Here is a 20,126-nt window from a genome sequence, read left to right on the forward strand (position 1 = left end):
GAAACAACAATACGGAGCATCACGGTTTTCCCCACAGGAGGGAATACTTGGGGAGACACACACACACACACACACACACCAGGCATGTGGCAGTGGACTTAATGCATAGACGAGTGTTTCAAACAGCTAGACAGAGGAAAGCAATAGAAAGATTATCTTTTAGACTATAAACTTCAAAATACGGAGCATCACGGTTTTCCCCACAGGGGAGAACACTTGGGGAGACACACACACACACACACACCAGGCATGTGGCAGTGGACTTAATGCATAGACGAGTGTTTCAAACAGCTAGACAGAGCACAGCTAAATGGAACAGAATGCAGCGTCTTCAAAACTGAACTTCAACATAACACGCATATTAAAACGTGATGGTTATGGCATCTCCTGTTAAGCCAAATGCGATTTGAAAATTGACGGTTCAGACAGTCAATAAAAAAATTGGTGCACGCTTACTAAGATTACTACGGTAACCTGAAAGAAGAACAGACAGACGTGCATTGTGCATATTCTTTCATTGAGATGGGCAGCAGATCTTCACCTAATGACAAAATATGATGCATTATAATTTTGATTATGCAATCTTTTGTATGTTTTGTAACAGATTATTTTATAACATCCTATAATAATGAATAGACAATACACTGGAACAACAAGACACAATGCAGCAGCCAAAGACGTTTGTCTTGTTTGTCATGTTATTATATATACAGTTATGTACATATCATTGAACCTCGAGTACTAGACGAGTACTTAATCCGAGTACTCGAGTAGACAAAATGACCAAGATGCCCATCCCTAGTTGGTAACAATGTTCACTTTTATGTGGGCATGTGTGTATTTGTGCTGGACTGTCATGCTGTCACCTACGGACCTTGGGCACCTGCTGCATTATTGATATGACTGCAGTGAGTGTAGTCGAGTGCATCGTGTACGGTAAGCAATGTCAACATAGCAGGATCCAGTTAATCCCTGGCCTGACAACTCTGGCCGTTCAATCTGTCACATAAACCTTCAGTGCAAACAGCCCTTGATAACCCCACAGGAAAACCAGGAAGGCTGTGTTAGTAGCATCTCACTGGTACAAAGGTATATAGAGCACAATAATGGTCTATATATTTGATATTGTTAAGAGTGAAGGTGACTCTTGCAGATAGCATTTCTAGAAATAGAGTAGACAATTTTGCATCCCTTCAGCACCTTTAATCAGATTCATCTAACCACTTCTCTCCCTGTCTTGACCTCTCTAGAGCAGCATTAGCTAAGCAGATACTAGAGTAGCACTATCTGAACAGATTCTAGAGAAGCCCATTCTGAACAATTTCTAGAGCAGCTGTTGCTGAGCGGAATCTACAGCAGCACTATCTGAACAGATTCTAGAGCAGCTGTTGCCGAGCAAGCTCTAGAGCAGCACTATCTGAGCAGATTTTTTAAGTGCACCATCAGAACAGATTATAGAGCACCTGTAGCCTAGCAGGCTCTAGAACAGCACTAGCTGAGCAGATTCTTTAAGAGCACTATCAGAGCAGATTATAGAGCACCTGTAGCTTAGAAGGCTCTAGAGCAGCACTAGCTAAGCAGATACTAGAGCAGGAGTCGGCAACCTTTTTGACTTGGAGTGCCATTTTTTATTTTACTGGTTAATGGCTGTGCCTAGATTGACTATTTATAGGTATGTGTTTGAGTAAAATGAACATTTTTGTTTTATTCTATGAACTACTGACAACATTTCTCCCAAATTCCAAATAAAAATATTGTCATTTAGAGCATTTATTTGCAGGTTTTAGGGCTTACCATTGCACTGAGTCGGCGCTGATGAGGGTTTCAAATGACTTATTGATCGCGGTCGACTCAGGGTCCTCAGCAGTACTTGTGTTGTTGGACCTTAGTGCAGTGTTCGATACCGTTGACCATGAGATTCTATTATCAGGACTTGAAAAGGTGGTGGGAATCCATGGTACAGTGCTTACATGGTTTAAGTCTTTTCTTTCAAATAGAACCTTCTCAGTTTCACTGTTTAGTGGGGTTCCACAGGGTTCCATTCTTGGCCCGATCTTGTTTTCTTTGTACATGCTGCCCCTAGGGACAATTTTCCGTAAGCATGGAATCTCCTTTCATTTTTATGCAGACGATATGCAGGTGTATCTCCCTTTGCAGAAGCATGTTAAGAAGCAAATAGAGTCACTGTTGAATTGTTTGCATGAAATCAAACTATGGATGTCGTTGAATTTTTTTTTTAATTTAAATGAAGATAAAACTGAAGTTGTATGGTTTGGAGTACCAGACGTAAACAACTTTTCTGATCTGGGCATTTTAGCCCCCTTCTGTAAACCAGTAGTGTGGAACTTGGGGTTTTTCTTTGACAGTGATCTCAGACGTGAGAAGCAGATTTATTCTGTGGTGAAATCATATTTTTATTATCTAAGATTAATAGCAAAAGTAAAGCCATTTTTGTCTACATGTGATTTGGAAAAAGTCATTCATGCTTTTATTTTCACAAGGTTAGACTACTGTAACTCGCTATACATGGGTATTAACAAATCATTATTAAAGGTGCTATATGTAATATTTTTACTGTACTAAATCACAAAATGACCATAATATGTAATTAGAGAATTAGGAAACATGCTAAGTTGAAATACTGGCTTCTCCGATAACGCTACAGCCAGTATATTCTACTTTGAAGTTTCCATTCCGGGCCGGAATTTCTGTTAATGTTTTGGCCTGTGTGATCCCGCCCACTGTCCACTCACCAATAGTATTTCGACACCGCCGGGTTGCCAGATTTGAACAAGTATGCTGGCAAACAACACTGCGTGCTGCAGCCATGGAAGCCAGCAAACGAAATGGATCAGCGATAACAGATTCCACCTGACCTGAAAAGCCTCATCATCCATCTAAAAACCACCATGACCAGAGGCGTAGTAAAACAAGGATAAATACTGGAGATGCCTTTGGAAGATGGAGACAGCTTAAAGCCAAGAAATCCTTTAAAAATGGATCCTGTTGCATGTCCTCATTCTGGCAACCCACATAAGCTTCAAGTCTGGGGCGGGGCAGACAACTCTCCAATATTTTGAGTTTGGACTGCAGTACCTATTTCAAATGCTTGTTGTCAATCTTACATATAGCACCTTTAAACCGTTTACAGTACAAAATGCTGCTGGGAGGCTTTTAACGGGTAACCAGCAAGAGAAACCATATTACTCCTGTTTTAGTTTCCTTACATTGGCTGCCGATTCAGTATAGAATCGATTTTAAACTGTTGGTTTTTATTTATAAATCGCTGCACAATTTAGCTTCCCCATATTTGGCAGAGTTACTTAAGATATATGAGCCGAAATGGTCTTTAAGGTCAGCTGACCTTAATGATTCCTAGGACCAGATGGAAAACGAGTGGAGATTGAGCATTTGCAGTGGCAACTCCTAAACGTTGGAATAACTTACCTCTTTACCTCAGATTGGCACCAACGTTAAGCATTTTTAAGCGCAATTTAAAAGAACATCTTCTGGCTAGCATTTAATGCGGCAGGGTAATTATGACTGGTCACATCTATTTCCATCTTGGGGCTTTATTTTATTTTATGTTGTGCTATTAGTGGTTTTATTGTTATGTTTTTTGTGGTTATGTATGTTTTTGTATGTGGCACTTAAAATGTACAGCACTTTGGTCAACGGACTGTTGTTTAAATAGTGCTTAATAAATAAAGAAAGAAAGATTACAAATTATATTATCAGCATAACAGTTTGAGTGAAAAATTTGTGCAAAACCCGATGATTATGAAATAATCATGATCCTGCATGTGAATTTTCACAGAGCATCTTGTGAAAGTGCTTTAAAGAAAGAAAACCTGTCCTTTTGTACAAAATGTGTTAACACATTTAATGTCATAAATTTGCTTATTTGATTACTGATCACGAAATTGTGTGGAATCTTAAATATTTCTTAAATTATGTCATACATTTTTCAAAATCACACAGAGGGGTAATCACTAGTACGCAAGCAATAGTGAGAGAGGAGCAGGCTATTTTATTTATATTAATTTTTCGCACCTTACCTGCATTCCAGTCTACATCTTGATGTAATCCTTCCTCATGATCACGCAGCGTGTTTTCATCAGCTGAATGGGAGACTAAACACTATTAAAGTTTGATGAGACTTGCGCTGCATGTGCAAGCCATTTGCTTATCACAAGCCGATCAACTTTTTAGCCCTTTTCGGTGAATCGCACCTGCAAAATCCTAAAACTTTATTTCTAGGTTTATTTTATATTTTGAATAGACTCTGATTTTTATGTTTTCTCTTTTAATCATTTAATGTAATTTTGAGTGTGACCATGGTTTAAGGAGGGTGTACCTTTATGCTGGGTTGGAAAGCTCAATGATTAATAGTGGTGTTTTCCTTATTACATCACGTGTTGTTCTGAAAACAAAAAGAAACACGGAATGTAGGCTGTTATCCGTGCAGCCTGACCGAAGTAAAGTGGTGCGTTTTAACTTGCGTGATTAACAGAAAGTGAAGCACTGAACGAGTCTGTTGGGTATACTGCAGTCTTGTCACATTTTAACTTTTTGTTTAGCCTCCCATTCAGCTCCTGAAATCACGCTGCGTTATCATGAGGAAGGATTACATCAAGATGCAAACTGGAATGCAGGTGCGGAGTTTCATATAAATAAAATAGTCTACTCCTCTCTCGCCGTTGCTGGCGTGCCAGTGATTACCCCTCCGCGTGCCAATGCTGGCACGCGTGCCAGAGGTTGCCGACCCCTGTACTAAAGTTACACTATCTGAACAGATTCTAGAGCAGCACATTCTGAACCATTTCTAGAGCAGCTGTTGCTGAGCAGAATATAGAGCAGCACTATCTGAACTGATTCTTGTACACCACATTCTGAACAGATTCTAGAGCAGCTGTTGCCAAGCAGAATCTAGAGCAGCACAAGCTGAGTAGATACTAGAGAAGCACTATCTGAGCAGATTATTGAGCATTTGTTACTGAGCAGAATCTAGAACAGTACTATGTAGCAGATACAAGAGCAGTGCATTCTGAACAAATTCTAGAGCAACCCATTCTTAACCATTTCTAGAGCAGCTGTTGCTGAGCAGAATATAGAGCAGCACTATCTGAACAGATTCTTGTGTACCACATTCTGAATGGATTCTAGAGCAGCTGTTGCCGAGCAGAATCTAGAGCAGCACTAGCTGAGTAGATTCTTAAGCAGCACTATTTGAAAAGATTCTTGAACAGCACATTCTGAACTGATTTTAGAGCAGCTGTTGCTGAGCAGAATCTAGAGCAGCACAAGCTGAGCAGATGCTAGAGAAGCACTATCTGAACAGATTCTTGAGTAGCACTATCTGAACAGATTGAGCATTTGTTACTGAGCAGAATCTAGAGCAGCACTATGTGAGCAGATTCTAGAGCAGCGCTTTCTAAACAGACTCTTGAGCAGCACTTTCTGAACTGTTTTTAGAGCTGCTGGTACTGAAAAGACACTAGAGCAGCACCAGCTAAGCATATTCTAAAGCAGCATTATCTGAACAGATTGTTGAGCACATGTAGCTGAGCAAATTCTTTAGCTAAAGTAGGCTTGCAAGAAAAAATTAAAAGGGCAGAATACCAAATAGTATATTAAAGGAAATATAAATATTAAAAACATTGTAGAAAACTGCACTGAGTTATGACTGCCGATAACCAAAAGTCTCCAAACCAAAACATGGCATGAATGCAGAGGAAAGCCAATAAAATCCATTTATACCTGGATGTGTGGAACCAAGGTTAGATGAATGTTAGTTAAAAAGCTCTTTGGTTTTGCACAATGTCAAAAATGATCAGTCCTCAAGAAACTTTATTCTTACACTTACAAAATGTGTACATGTATGTTTTTAATCCTTCCACTGTTACAAGGTTTTGGTCAAAATGCTCTCTGTCCAATGATCTTGCCTCAGGGCTGTACTTTGGGTGCTTCTCAGATTCCAATAAGAAATGTTATAGAAAGAAATGTTCTTATTTGGGGTTGGGCAAAATGTTCACTGATTTATTAAATACCATTCACAGTTATGTTGTGTTTGAATCTCATCACAGTTTCTTCACTCTGCCAGCATGCAGGGCCAACATTAAATTGAATCAGTTAAGACTCTGAAGCCCCCCTATAGTCTAAAGATTTATCTCAATTTTCAGGAACTGAAGATGAAACTAATCTGTTTCTTTTTGTAGGCATAATGATCAAAAGGACAAGGATGTCAAACAGTTGGAAGAAATGCGCAAACAGTATACTTTCTACTTGATGTAAGCAACACATTGTGATTATAATACTGGAACACAAATCTGGCTCATTTTTAAAATGAATATTATTTTCACAATACATTTCATGTATTGCAGCTGGATTAAAACAAAATAACAAGGTACAAAGGGATTTCAAGCCTTAAATATACCTGTGCCTCTGGTTTCTTATTTCAGCATCTTCTTGCACATTAGGAAAAGCAAATATCTCTGCGAACTCCACACCAATTATTGGTTACTGGATGTTCCAGGAGCAAAAATTCTTCAGTGAAAGGCAATCTTTAAAGTGACACAAAGTGTCAGACAAAAAGGACAGTATCAGGCAACAGACATTTGAATGCACCGTGCCTTTGCAAATACAATATTACACTGTGCCACCATTGTTGTTGTTCTAGGTCATCAGTGTATACCTGCTTTTGTGTGGGTTTATGTTCTTTTTTGTCTATGAATGAGTGGATGAGAGAGAATTTGTGTATGGCATAAATAACACCAGCATGGTAGGAATATGAAAAGTTTTGACATTGAATGACTTTTATTTTGAAATATTGTTCTTGTTTCTTGTCTTGTCTTCTTTCTTGTTTCCCTTGTATTTAGTCCTAGATGTGTCTTGTTAATTAGTCTTGTTTACCTTGTTTGTCCTTTTGTATATAATGCCCTCATCTGTGTCTTTGTTAGTTCTTGTAAGGCTGTAGTGTTTGTTGTGTTCTGGTTTCCTGTGTTTTTGTCATTTGATTTAAGTTAAAAGCTGCACTTAGATCCTCATCTTGCCTCTCAGGACTTCAATAATTACAAGTTATTTGAAATTTGGAAGAGATATTGAAATGTAATAGGGCTCTTTTCCCTGTTTCCTCCAAAAGCTCTTAAGTTACGTTAGCCAAGGGACAGGAAGGGCATGATATCAAATTCTTGACACAGTCTGCTCTAAAGTAGTCTAAAGAAAGGCATAGTGTTACATAATAATTAGATTAAAGGTTATAAGAAGTCACTATCTGATAGATTTGGTAGATGAAAATGGCTTGGGGCTCTTCCCAAGACAATCACACACACATTCAATGTTTTCATGTAGAGCAAGCCCACATTATTTGATGTGAGCGATGAGCCTTCAGATAGTCTAAGGAACCCAATATGATTCAAGACAGTGTAAGAAAGCAGGCAATGATATAAATGAGTTTGACCTTGGGCTCTACAATAAAAAAGTTATAGGAATCAACCAACTAATTTAATAAAGTGTTGTTAATTGAAACCATGCATTTGACAGGTAGACCCTGATAAACAATGGAAAGAAGAATCAAAGAAATGATTATATGTAATCGAGTGTAGAACAATTCATTGACAATACTGAAAAGGATAAATTAAGATTTTCAAGTTTTAAAACCCCCTACAAAACAATTCAGTAGCTATTCCACAGCGTATGGATATTTATGAATGAGTGATGGCTTAAAGTTTCTAATAACTTTAAAAGTAAAAGGCACAGAAATTGGTGGCAGAGTCAGGTTTACTTTCTTTGTGTTTCAAAATGACTACATTTCAGTTGGAGACCAAATAATGGATTATTAACTTATATCAAAGCATTTTATTTACAATAGTTTCAGGTAAACAGCATCTTACCTGCATGATATCTGCTGGTTTTGTCTCTGTCAATAATTAAATGTGTCCCTACTGGAGGTGTTCACCCGTGTCTTTCTTGGTGGTCCTATAGACAGATGTGAATACAGAAGAATATCCCTGGTTGATCTATAGTGAGTGTGTGTGTGTGTGTGTGTGTGTGTGTGTGAGAGAGAGAGAGAGAGAGAGAGAGAGAGAGAGAGAGAGAGAGAGAGAGAGAGAGTGAGAGATGCATGTATAACAGCCCCATAGCACATTGTGATTTTCAGTCATTCTGTAAATTAAGCGTCAGTTATCACACATTGCCAACCCCAAACGACCTCATATGTTTATTTTAATGGTAGACTATTAAAAAACAATTAAAACAAGGTTCCATTCATGAACATTAGTTAATGCATTAGGTATCGTGAACTAATATTGAACACTATATTATTTTACAGCATTTATTAATCTTTGTTTATGTTAGTTTACAAAAATAGAATTGTCCATTGTTTGTTCACAGTGCATTAATGAATATGAACATATACAGCTTTTGACTTAAAGGTGCACTCAGTAATTTATCCTCATTAGAAAAAGTTAACTCCTAAAGACATGAATTGTAATTTTGCAATATGTGTAGGAAATTATGACCACTCACATTAAAATGAAGAATCCAGTCATATCAGTAACCTTATAAAAGCTGTTTTATTCTACATGGAGAGGGTCCGCACATGGGGGCTGCCATGTTAGAATCACATGACCAGCCGAATACTACTCGCTTAATCTCAGTAACCGTCCTGTTATTTGACACTTTCACTCATTGATTAAAGTAATCATGGCTGACTGTGAATACTACATTTCTACAATGGCATCTGAAACTGAAAACTATTGATTTTAAATTATGTTGCATCCAAGCCACTAGGTGTCAGTCACAAGAAGACAAAAGTTACTGAGTGCACCTTTAAAAAATGTATTACTATACAATATGTTGAAATAAACATTAACCAAGATTAATAAATGCTGTACAAGTATTGTTCATTGTTAGTTAACACTAATGTTGTTAACTAATATTACAAATGGAACATTATTGTAAAATGTTATCATATTTATTTAATAATACTATGATTATTTTAAATATAAATATGTTATTTAGTTTGAGGAAAGTCGAGTTTATTAGGACAAATGACAAAATATATATCGGCCATGCCGATTAATCTGCTGATTAGACCATTTTGGAATAATTGGCATCTAACCCTGCCTGGTTGGCTTGATTAACAGATGTAGTAGTTTCCGCTTGTTGTTTTTCTTAAATATAGTAAATATAGTCTAAAATAAGTGTTTTTGTGTTATATCAGTATAATGACCATCTGTCCTTTTGCACTCTAGGTATCGATATTGACATTGAAATGCCCGTTGTTTGAACATTAGAAATACACTCACTGAACACCTGTACACTTACTTATTCATGCGATTATCTAATCAGCCAATTGTGTTGCAGCAGTGCAATGCATAAAATCATGCCGATATGGGTCAGGAGCTTCAGTTAATGTTCACATCATCTATCAGAATGGGGAAAAAATGTGATCTTAGTGATTTCGACTGTGGCATGATTGTTGGTGCCAGGCGGGCTGGTTTGAGTATTTCTGTAGCTGCTGATCTCCTGGGATTTTCATGCACATCAGTCTCTAGTTTACTCAGAATGGCGCCAAAAACAAAAATCATCAAGTGAGCAGCAACGTAAACCCCTTGTTGATTAGAGAGGTCAACGGAGGCAAGACTGGTTCAAGCTGACAGAAAGGCTATGGTTACCAATTGTATAATTGTAGTGAGCAGAATAGCATCTCAGAATGCACAACATGTCCAACCTTAAGGTGGGTGGGCTACAACAGCAGAAGACCACGTTATGTACATAAGTAGGACCATAGTGTTCCTAATAAAGTGCTTAGTGAGTGTATATATGCAAGCGATTGGCTCAGATCCATAATTTTCACCTCACAAAGTCATCTAAATTACCCTAAAGTTCAGTTGGCCATGTCCATTTAGAAAAACAGAACCTCACTGATCTCGTGTAATTTGTTTGAGTATAAAAGTTTCCTGTTTTTTGCAAAGCCATTATGAGGTCCAGTGGGCTATGAATAACTTTTGCTATTAAAGGAATGGTTCACCCAAAAATGAAAATTCTGTCATCATTTCCTCACCTTCAATGCATTCCAAACCTGTATGAATGTATTTTTTCTGTGGAATGCAAAAAGAGATGTTAGGCATAAAGTACAGTAAATGTTCAGTCTCAGTCACTATTTACATTCAGTGTATGGGAAAAGATGTAAAAGATGCAATAAAAGTAAATATGGACTGAGGTTATCAGTCCACAACATTCTGCCTAGCATCTCATTTTGTTCCATGGAAGAAAGTAAGTCATACAGGAACAACATGAGAATGAGTACATTTTGGAATTTTAATTTTCAGGTGAATTATCCCTTGAAGAATGCACAAAATGTACCAAATGCTTGAATTGGCTTCATTTCACTTGCTGCACATTTTGGTAAAACATTGATTTTAACAACAGTGGTTAAGTCTATTAAATTTGTGGCAACCAGGTGCTCAGTAATTCTTTGCCATTTCAATGCATGTAAAATGAAAAAGTTAAAAGTGTATAAGAAAGTGGTAGATGGAGTCTTCATTTGATTGTGTAATTAACTCAGTGGAGAAGAAAGGTCCAATCTGTGCAAGGCTCCTCATTAAACTAATTTGGTTTCTGATTGTGCAAAATGGCTTTTATCTACACTATTTCCCCTGGTGCTTTAAAAATGTAATTAATCATTTCCAGATGAGTTCACCATCCTGCTCTTTAACTTGACTGGAGGAGAAGGGTGAGCAACACTCATAAGTCTTGCCGCACTCTTCTTTGTGAAAGCATTAGATGATAAATTAGGTTTTTAGTTAATTTGTGGTTGGCTTGCTTGGAGGTGAATATCTTTCTCAGACCAGAAAAAATTACTATCAGTTTTAATATTTGGTACAGTGTGTTAGCCATACATTGGTAAGTAATGAGATTGAAGACTTGAGTCCCCACAGATCTGAGCCACTCAAACCATTAATCAGACTTTCATACCTTTTACGGGACATTAGTTCTCACTGTTCACTCTTCAAAACTTATTTTGGCAATGGTTCATATATCTTATGTTGGCTCAATGTGTGATCATGTTTCAAGGCATTAGATGGATTTCTACTTCGTGTGATCGATGGACTGCTTAATTGGACCTGACTGCCTTTCTTCTAGTCTTTCACTATCTTTAGAGGGAGGTAAGGGGATATGTGGACGGGATGCTGCCTCAACACCCAAATTTGGGCCCAAAAAGAAGAATGTGAGGATGTCTACAGTAAATGCAGACATCTTAATGCATCTCATAAGCTCTGTTTTGGTCTGTTGCTTTTCTGGTGTATAAGATTCCTGATTTAAAATTATGTAAAGTTTAGTTTATGTAAAAATCAGCAATATACTGCAAACCAATAAACATTTTATAGATCATGTATCACAAATCATGTTGCTGTGAGTGTCTCATTTAATGTTATTCGTAGTTTGTAACAAGTTTGATGGTTTATGACCAGATGAGTTGTATTCAGTTTTTATTCAAATCTTGAATTTTTGTGACAGAAGCGAAGTAGAATGATGAAACCATGAAGTAAACCAAATCTCCATGCTCAGAATATGAGCTGTGTTCAGGGTTCATATTTCAGTTCAGTTCATAACTATCTCTTTCATGACAGCCAAAAAAACTTGCAAAATGGTTATATTTTGTAAAACTGAGATTGCTTCAGACATAAAATCTATAACCCCCCAAAAAAGAGTTTTACACAACTTTCTGGAAAATAGAATACATTTCAATGCACAGATAAAGACAAAGTATCAAAGCAATGCTCAGAAAATTGTCTAGCTCAAATGAGTGTATTTTGCTTCACCAATATAGTTCAAAATTACAATCTGTGCATGTACATTCAGAAATATATTTAAGATTTACGCATTTCAATTTCATAAATTTAATTCAAATTGACTTGAGTAATTAATAACCTGTGATGTTTTAATGTTCTCAATTTCATTTTGTTAAAGAATACTCAATTCAATTTGATGAAAATGTGTTATGAAATTAAAATGCATAAATCCTAAAAATAAAATAAAAGGCTATTTTTTTTTTTTGAGTGTACTATCTATTTGTAGTATCACAATCCTTCACATGTTAAGCATAATAAGTAGCGAACGGTTAATTAACGAACTAGAGAACATGCAATAATAAGAGATTTACAGTATACTTAGGCCAGTGTTTTAATGCTGCATACATTTGAGTTTTATAGCAGCTTCAGACTGAATTACATTTGCATTTTTAATCTTAGAACTCAGCTGACATATAATAAATACAAAATTAAAGTACAAATATGTGGAATAAAATAATTACTATTTGTATATTAGTATTATAATTACTAGAAATGTAAACAATCATGCAAACTTGGCTTTAACTGATAAGAGAAGTGAACTGAAAATGCAATTTTAAATAAATTGAATTGAGCTGCAAAGCCATCAAAAACCCGTATTAACACAAAGCCTGAATGCATGATTTAAATCAAGGTACTCATAAATAACAAATACTAACAAATGAGCATTCATGTATGCCTTATCATTTGCAGTATGAAGTATAGTTGATGTGTTTCTTTACTAGCTACTGATGGCTGAAGTCATACTGTAGAAGCTGTGACATTTCCTCAGTTGTTCTTCACACAGCTCCCAAAAATTCCTTGCATTGGGTGTCACTAAATATTTCTGCATTTCATCTTGATTATAAAACTCTGTGCTCAGTCTTTCATGTTACTAAAACATATGTACTACGGCTGCTCTGCTGTATATATAGTTCTGCATGTCCTGATTGCATATATAATCCATTATTTTGCTTGAGAACCACTATCATGTATCATGCATACAAGATCCACTGGGTTTTCAAGCACTTTTGCTCCTCACTGGTGAAATGACCAAAAGCAACTCGAGAACCATTGGCTGATACCTGAATGCATCACAAAATAGCTTTTTAATGTGTTTAGAAAATGGAGAATGGAGTGATCCAAATTCATAAATTACTTTTTCCACATTATATAATAAAGTGACCTGTCACAACAAAATTAGATCTTTACAATATTTACCAATTATTAATGCACATTGAAGACTCTTGGAATACTTAAAAGAGACCTAACAATTTGCTTTTCCCTCCACCTAATACTTACAGCAGTCAGGCATTAACAATAAAACTTAATTATAATTGTACCAGGAGTACATAATATGCAGGACTTAATAAATGGTTGTCAAGAACAGGGTTTTAGGTTTATTGGAGGCCTTATTGCACAATCAGTCAAAATGATAAGTGTTGAACCACTGTTTGCTGTTTATGGAAGATCATTTTAAACAGCCTTACAAATACATAAAAAAAAAAATTTGCCTTAAAGACAACAGAGTCAATAGTCAATAGGTATTTCTCAATTCTAAGAATGCAGGAATGGACTCGTGTTCTTATGCCAAGCTACCTTGTAAGAACGAACTCAGAAGGACAGGAGGATGCAGAACACATCTATTGCAAGCTCTGAGATGTGCTGCAAACTTCCTATTGTGCAATCAACCGTCACAGCACATTTGAATCCAGTGGGAGAACTGCTGGTGTTATTACACCAGTGACGGCATTAATATCATCACACCAGTGAGGTTTTGCAGGACTAGTGACACGTTAAAAGAATAAAGTCTGAAAACACTTGTTTTCTCCAGGATTCTTACTGTATTAAAATTATGCCCAACAAATGCTGACGGAGTATAACGACTCTCAGGAGCCGTCAGACTTTTGCGAGCTTACAGCGGGAAACTCTTGAGGAAAAAAACAAAATGATAAATGTCCTTCGTCTGCCACCGTAGTACAGAGTTCTTGCCCACAAGTCACCATCCGATGCATCCTCAATTTCAAGGACACATCCGGGTAATTTCCTGCGTCCTCTGTACTTGCATTCTTGAGGACTGGAATCGAACTTCAGCAGTGGATGATAACGTCGAATGAATCCATGAGAATGTAAGAAAGAACACGAAAGAAGGCACATTGAGAAACAGCCAATGAGAAACAGATCAATATTTAAGTCCTTTTTTACTATCAATATCCACTTTCACAATCTTCTTTTGTTTTTGGTGATTTGCATTCTTCATGCATATTGCCACCTACAGGGCAGGTAGAAGAATTTATTGTAAAAACAGACTTACATATTGACCTGTTTCTCAACCAAACCTATCATAACACTTCTGAAGATATTCTGTAGCATTAACCACTGGGGTCTTATTGATTACTTTATGCTGTGTTTATGTTAATTTTGGAGCTTCAAAATGTTGGTACCCATTCACTGACATTGTTTGGACCCACAGAGCTGAAATATTCTTCTAAAAATCTTTGTTTGTGTTCAGCAGAAGAAAGAATGTCATACACATCTAGGATGGCATGAGGGTGAGTAAATGTTAAGAGAATTTTTCCCTTTAAGGGTTCATTATAAAACCAAAGAACAATTCTCAGCTGAAGTCAATTATTCTGAAAATAGGATTCTAATAACCAAGAGACACTCTTGGATTCACTGTGTTTATTCTAGGCTGTAGATAATGTTGAAAGCATTTGCGTTAGTGTCAGATAGAGAGCATAGTATGCATGAGCAGTAATGATAAAGCCACTATGTTAACCTTTAATTAAAATATCTGGAACTGAATTAATCCTTCATTGGGAAAGATTTCCCTGTGGACATTAAAAAATGATTTGATCAACAGTAAGACTTTAAGCAATGGATATTTTTCTGTCATGGTGGGAACTGTTCATTAACTTGTTTTTTTTTTTATATATAGGCTACTGAGCAAATGATATTTTCTGTCCCCTAAACCCCCAAAAGAAAGCATTTGTATCTTTATATTTCCATTAAGACATTGTTTAGTAAGTTTATTAAGCCGTTTTCTCATAGGTGAGTATGTGGGGACATTTGGTCTATATGTTACATACACATCAAATACTTGATGTGAGTGTGCCCTCTGCTGGACTTTAGCAATAAATCATGAATGGTTATTAATTTGAAAAGAATGAGTATACCAATAATAAAACAAGAATAATATAAAAAAGTAACAATTAATTGGCAACATGGTATATACAGTATAATAAATAACTTAAATGTAAGAATTACACTGTGAACAAGAAACAGGCTATGAGCAACATCTTTTAGCTAAATTCATAAACATTGTTGGCTTAAAATGTAAAGCATTTGGCAAGAAAATCACAAGAATATCAGCAGCAACATACAACTGGCTGAAAATAAAATGTTATCATGAACTATAATTACCTTTGAATAACAATATGAAGGTGAAATTGAGACAAGAAATCTCACACTGAAATTATCTGTGAGATTCATTTTTAAATGTTGTAAGAATCAGTTGCAATATTGTTAGTCAGTTGCTCATTAAGTAGTAATTAGGATTATAAATTAAGTAATTAAGCTTCTATTTCAGTAGCAAAAGTGAACACAGGCAATACTAGCATCAGAACATGAAAATTATTATCATTTATCATCTTCAGATGTGGGTGCCGCTCCACCTTTGATTAGCTTGTGTTTTTGGGTTTTGATGTGAAGACCAGGCAAGTTCACTGGTTAAACTGGGCTTTTGTCTGTCTTGGCTGGAAGCTGGAAGCAAGCCTAGTGACATTTGTTCTGGCCCTGAAGCTACTGGGTCAGGGAGAGGACGTCACATCCACGGGGTGACGATGAAACAAATGGTTGATAAATGCCATCTAGAGATGCACAGCAGTGTTGAGACGACTACCACAATCACTGTGCTCATCTCTTATCAGTCCAGTCAGGGCTGCTGACCCACTGTCAGTAACAAAACCCCATCCCATAATGATTTAGCCCAGATGACAACAGACAAAACAATACTAGCTTGATAAGTCTTTTACAAGATTGAGACTAAGATAATGAGTTACCATTGGTTTAAATAGAGACAATTTACTCTGATGCAAATAGAAGTAAATTATAAAAGTCTTAAGGGGTGTCTGAGCATTTGACAGCTTTATACTAAAGATAAATATTTATATAGTCAGTAACTTGCAGAAGTACACATATACTTTCTCTCATTTTACAGCTTTAAAAATCAAAATTTTATTCCTTGCATATTTTATTTCTAAAGACTGAAACTGATATTATTTTATAGTGACATTTTTTAAATAGACATAGGCTAAATGTTGCCTACATATTCAGTACTTTATTTTTACACAGATGGAAAACAATTGCCCTATAAGTACACATTTGTCTCACAATGTGACTCTGAATCATTAAATAACTACTACATTTCCTGGATAAACATCCCACAGAGTTCATTAATCATGTTGCAGATATAAAGGAGAGCTTATGAAGACTAAAAAGTATTCCAAAACAAGTTAAAACAAAACAAATGCATGAATAAAAAAACAGTGTTTTGCAAGGACATCCCAATGGGAACTGTTCATTCAATTAGCAGGAAGAAGCAGCATCAAATCATCCAAGAATATTTGCAAAATGTAACTCAACATTTTTTGAAGCTGTTACCCAAAAAACAAACAAAAAAAAAAAAACACTGAACACCCAAGTATAATCACAGAATGTTTACTACGTAACTCCAAGGGTGCAAAGTAATTGAGTATTATTCTGGGGGATTTGTACTTTACTCGAGTGCAGTTTAAATGGTATACTTATACTTTTACTTAATTACATTTCCACAGAAATAAATACTACTTTTTACTCCTTACAATTTTAGTTAAACTTAAAAAGTACTCACTACATTTTTGCAGATAATTTTCTTTCGTCTTACTGGACTGAAGCTGCCTTTCCACTGCATCCGACAAATGACAGATGACAGACCAGAGGTCAGTCATTTCAAATGGAGTGTCACACTGCGGCTGTGTGGAGTTCCGACCATCTGCAGAGGCCGAATTTCAGATCTGATTTGAGCTTCGGATCTGTTTAAATATTTGTGTGGCTTCATTCAAAACTATGAGGATAAAGTGAGAAACACTGGTAGATTTTGTCCTAAACTTTATTCTAAACATCTATAGATAGGGCAGTTATGAAGTCAAAAATGATCATTCACGCAAATATACAGCATATATAAAAACAAAAGGCTTTTGTAATTGTGTACATGTCAATTATTCCTACACTTGCTTTCATATTTAAATCATACTGTGTCTATGAACTTCTACTCCCTGTTTGCTGAATTATTATTATTGTTGTTGTTGTTAGCCAACAATTAATTATAATAATAACTATAAAACCAGCAATGATAAATATATTGAATTCGTCCATCTGCTCAACAACAAGGTTTGGTTGCAAACCTCAGAAACCAGTTTATAAAAGCAACAACATTACTAACTTTCTTCAAAGCTTATATTGAATTTTTTATGTTTCTCAATGTCTCAAGGGGCTGGGTGCTCTGACATCACAATTTGTGAGTGCCCTCTCACATGCAACGAACATTGCAGAGTCACACGAAAAACACAATTTCTGAGCAACCACTTCATTTTGTGGTGCTTCAATGACACTTTCGGTTTATGCGTCGACTCACGTGCTCTTCAGGACTCGTACCTGAGTCCTTTGTAACGCACATGCAACACTCTATCAGTTGAGCTACCGTGCAATTTGATCACACTTAAACAAGCTTGTAAATGTAGTTGTTTATGTAATGCAAATATTAAAATGAGTCATGTGCTATAGTAAATGTGTTTATATGTCATAAGATAACATTGTGTGAGGAACAGAGCAAAAAGTAAGTGTTTATGAACTCATAATCTGCCGTTTTACTCTTGATTTTAATGGAAAGGGGATAAAAAGTCGTTGTTGTTTTAGCGCCTCTAGTGTACATTCCACCAGGAAATTGTTATGTACAACAGGCCACATAAAAATCATTTAGCAAAAATGTAATTATTGTAACATGCCACTGAGGGAGAAATATGACAGTGAAGAGACAGTGAAAAGGCGACTTAACAAACCAATCGAATTGAACAAAATCCTCTCTCAAAAAAGTTACTTTTTACTTTTTTAATACTTAAGTACAATTAATGTGAATACTTTTATACTTTTACTCAAGTGTGTTTTTGGCTAGATACATGGACCTTTAATTGAGTAAAATGTTACCTCAATATCCATACTTTCACTTAAGAGTACTTTTTACACCTGTGTGTACACCACTCGTGCTTTCATAAATGAATCAATTTATGACTTTACTGCTGCATCCGGATCATTGGATCGAACTCGAGAACCAGATCAGTTTGATCTGTGTACGAATCATTTAGACTGGTTCTGTGAACAGGCTAAACCGATTCATGAAAAAGATCTGATTCAAAAGAATGATTTGTTTACAAATCGGAGATCTTTGAACATGCATGAAGTAAATAACAACTTAGATTTCGATTTATTCCTCATACAAAGGTATCGCCTGAAATCAAAAGGCTTGAGGGGTGAGTAAAAGATGATCATTTTCATTTTAGTCTGAACTTTTTCATATAGAGAAAAACTTACCTCAGGGTCATTGAATAAGACTAAATAGTAAATGAAGCAAATTACAGTAGCCTATAATTCAAAGTAATTCCTTCTGTGTGCTAATCTTCATAGTTTTTATTGCCACTGAGATTACCAATGATAATGGGAAACAGTCATTTTATATTTTAAATACGCAATGCCATTACATGTATTCCATTACCCCCCAATTCTGACTGTAAACAAAAAGTGCTGAAAAATAGGCTATTTATAAAAAAAGTGAGATGTGGTGGCATCACACTGCGGGCTGTTAAAAGATGCTTCTATTGTTAGACTAGAATGGAGAATGAATGGTATAAAATGCAGGGCAACTGTAAAAGTTTCAGTTTCAGAAACAACTTAATCTTGGGGAAAAAGTAATCTTTCAGCAGGCCAGTGATCCCAAGCACAAGGCTGAATTAACATTTAAGAGGCCCAAGAAACAAAAAGCTGAAAGTCCAACAAGGGCCCAATGAAAGCTCTGTTCCCAACTGAGAATATGAGGCACTATTTGAAAGATGCACAATTGTTGTTTGGCTAATCTGAAAAAGCTTGAGCAAATCTGCCTGGAACAATGGGCCAAAATCACATTTGACTGGATTACAAAGATAGTATGTGTTTCTGTAAAGCATCTGCTAAAGGAGGCCCTACAAAATAACTACTGTAATGACTGCTGTGACATTTTATGAAAAAAGAAATAAAAGAGGTGCTTGCTTTTGCAAAAGTGGTGGCCACGATACTAGGATGTTGTAGGTGGTTGTCAGGGCATTACTTTGTGGTTTCTAAGGCGCAGTCACATTTACCTTTGCACGGTGAATTTCTGCAGGCGAAATACGGTCATCTCAGAGGGAATCCGTGCGATCGTTCATTTTGTGAATGGACCTCTGGTGGCGATCCTTGTGGATTTCGCATGGAGTTTAAGATTGTTTAACTTTGACAGCCAAATTTGCAGCTTTGCCCAATAGAAAGTTGCTTGGTTTAGCAGTGATGCTCAACATCCGCCTATGCCTTCTTCGCCTGCGGAATTTTGTTGTGCAAAGGTAAATGTGACCGCACATTAAGGTGTTCTGAGTGAGTTTTAAGGTGTGGTCACATTTCCCTTCACCCAGCGAAATTCCTCAAGTGAAATACAGTCATCTCAGTGGGAATCCACGTGATCCTTAATTTCGGGCGATGGACTTCCGGTGGTGAAGAATTAAAAAGAGGCTACTTGGCAATTCGTTTTTTGCTGGTTTCACACATGCTCAACGTCTGCCCACGTTGCCGCATGAATTTTACCGTGCAAAGGTAAATGTGACCTTTAGAGGTTTCTCAGTCCCTAAGTATGAGCAAATGCAATAGTGATGCTTGCTTAAGTACTGATGCAAACAGCATTTTGTAAAATTATGTTTGTTAAACTACATTTAACATTACCCCTTTAATGCATACCTCGGGTCTTTAGTGACCCGGGAACTCATTCCACCCCCTGTACCTCATCCATTTTTTGGATTTATCCCCATACCTTAGTATTCCTCAACCTTTCCTTCTGAATAGTGTAAAAAAAAAAAAGAAATTGCAAAATGTAAAAAAAAAATACATATTATTTTTACAACTTCTTCATGACCAAAAATGTATAGGGTCATTAAAGACACTAAATATGTTATAGTGTTTTTTTGTGCTTCCATCAAT

At 36.3% G+C, this 20,126-nt stretch overlaps 1 protein-coding gene across 2 annotated transcripts in view; it reads right to left on the reverse strand.

The window, feature by feature from the left end:
* Positions 1-11,084, reverse strand: part of kcnip3b (Kv channel interacting protein 3b, calsenilin) — a 52,410-nt gene extending 41,326 nt beyond the window's left edge. For both annotated transcript variants that reach the window (XM_051685383.1, XM_051685381.1), the window contains exon 1: positions 7,893-11,084. The gene's annotated coding sequence lies outside the window, so the exon portion shown is untranslated. The remainder of the gene's footprint in view (positions 1-7,892) is intronic.
* Between the last annotated feature and the right edge of the window lie 9,042 nt (positions 11,085-20,126).

Source organism: Myxocyprinus asiaticus, chromosome 43, assembly GCF_019703515.2.
Source record: "Myxocyprinus asiaticus isolate MX2 ecotype Aquarium Trade chromosome 43, UBuf_Myxa_2, whole genome shotgun sequence".
Taxonomy (NCBI): Eukaryota; Metazoa; Chordata; class Actinopteri; order Cypriniformes; family Catostomidae; genus Myxocyprinus; species Myxocyprinus asiaticus.